Source organism: Ailuropoda melanoleuca, chromosome 6 (genome assembly GCF_002007445.2).
Source record: "Ailuropoda melanoleuca isolate Jingjing chromosome 6, ASM200744v2, whole genome shotgun sequence".
Lineage (NCBI taxonomy): Eukaryota > Metazoa > Chordata > Mammalia > Carnivora > Ursidae > Ailuropoda > Ailuropoda melanoleuca.
This window is the reverse complement of record NC_048223.1, coordinates 68,971,649-68,973,821: the sequence shown is the minus strand read 5'-3', so window position 1 is coordinate 68,973,821 and position 2,173 is coordinate 68,971,649. Positions and strand designations below refer to the sequence as shown.

At 37.6% G+C, this 2,173-nt stretch overlaps 1 non-coding gene across 1 annotated transcript; it reads left to right on the top strand.

Annotated features, from left to right (window-relative positions):
- The first annotated feature begins 545 nt into the window (after positions 1 to 545).
- Positions 546 to 652, top strand: LOC117802878. The gene has a single exon (XR_004626391.1). It is a non-coding gene; the product is annotated as a U6 spliceosomal RNA (small nuclear RNA).
- Positions 653 to 2,173: the final 1,521 nt, after the last annotated feature.

Below are 2,173 nucleotides of genomic sequence, written 5' to 3'. Positions count from 1 at the left end.
GGAAAAAAGACAGTCTCTTCAACAAATGGTGCTGGGAAATTTGAAATGGGACCACTTTCTTACACCATACACGAAAATAAACTCAAAACGGATGAAAGACGTAAATGTGACACAGGAAACCAACAAAATCACAGAGGAGAAAACAGGCAGCAGCCTCTTTAACCCCTGCCATAGCAACTTCTTACTAGACACATCTCTGGGAACAAAAGCAAAAATAAACTATTGGGACCTTGTCAAGATAAAAAGCTTCTGCACAGCGAAGGAAACACTAAACAAAACTAAAAGGCAACTGACAGAACAGGAGAAGATATCTGCAAATGAGGGCTAGTATCCAGAACTCAACAAAATCGACACCCAAAAAATAAATAATCCAGTTAACAAATGCGCAGAAGACATGAACAGAAATCTCTCCAAAGAGGACATACAAATGGCTAATAGACACATGAAAAAATACTTAACATCACTCAACATCAGGGAAATACGAATCAAGATTACAATGAGATACCACCTCATACTTATCAAAATGGCTAAAATTAACAATTCAGATGCTCACTTCAGCAGCACATATACTAAAATTGGAATGATACAGAGAAGATTAGCACGGCCCCTGCACAAGGATAACACGCAAATTTGTGAAGCATTCCATGTTTGTTTTGCTATGACGTAGATGAAACAAGGGTATTATGCTAAGCGAAATAAGTCAATCAGAGAAAGACAATCATCATATGTTCTCATTCATATGTGGAATTTAAGAAACAAAGCAGAGGAGCATAGGAGAAGGGAGAGGGAAATGAAACAAGATGAAGCCAGAGGGGGAGACAAACCATAAGAGACTCTTAATCATAGGAAACAGAGTTGCTGCAGGGAGGAAGTGGGGGATGGGGTAACTGGGTGATGGGCATTAAGGAGGGCACCTGATGTAATGAGCACTGGGTGTTATGTACAACTGATGAATCACTAAACTCTACCTCTGAAACCAATACTACACTATATGCTAATTAACTGAATTTAAATTAAAAAATTAAATTAAAAAAAATAAAATTAACAACTCAGGAAACAACAGATGTTGGTGAGGATGCAGAGAAAGGGCAACATTTTTGCACTGTTGGGGGGAATGCAAACTGGTGCGGCCACTCTGGAAAATAGTATGGAGTTTCCTCAAAAAGTTAAAAATAGAGCTACCCTACAACCAAGCAATTGCACTACTAGGTATTTATCCAAGGGATTCAAAAATGTTGATTCAAGGGGGCACATGCACCCCAACTATCAACAAGAGCCAAATTATGAAAAGAACTCAAATGTCCATCAACAGATGACTAGATAAAGAAGATGTGGCACATATATATATATATATATATATATATATATATATATACATATACACAATGTATTATTACTCAGCCATCAAAAGGAATGAAATCTTGTCATTTGTAGCAACATGGACAGAACTAGAGTGTATTATGCAAGCAAAATAAGTCAGTCAGAGAAAGACAAACACCACATGATTTCACTCATGTGTGGAATTTAAGAAACAAAACAGATGAACGTAGGGAAAGGGAAAGAAAAAGAAAATAATATAAAAACAGAGACAGAGGCAAACCATAAGAGACTCTATAGTTAAGAGAACAAACTGAGGGTGGCTGGAGGGGAGGTAGGTGGGGAGATGGGCTAAATGAGTGATGGGGATTAAAGGGGGCACATGTTGTGATGAGCTCTGGGTGTTACATATAAGTGATGAGTCACTAAATTCTACTCCTGAAACCAATACTACACTATATGTTAACTAACTTGAATTTAAATAAAATACAATAAAATAAAGAAAAAAATACGCAGAAAAAAATCAGAATCTTAGCACCTTCTCTATTTCCCCCAAATCTCTAACTACTTTTACCTAATATTTCATTCAACCTAAACTACCTTCACCCCAATAACCTTCAATGCTCCTACATATCTGAGCTTCAACCATGCTGTTCCCCCCACCACCTGAAACGTCACACATACCAACCATCCTATCAATTGCCATCGCATGGAATCCATACTTTAAGGCTTACTCGAATCCTGCCATCTTCACAGAGTTGTTCTTGTATTTCTGGCCCCCACTTCCAGATTTGCTTTTTCTTTCTTTTAAGCCTCCACCCCATTTTGTTCCTTTTCTTTAGCACTTGAAGGAATT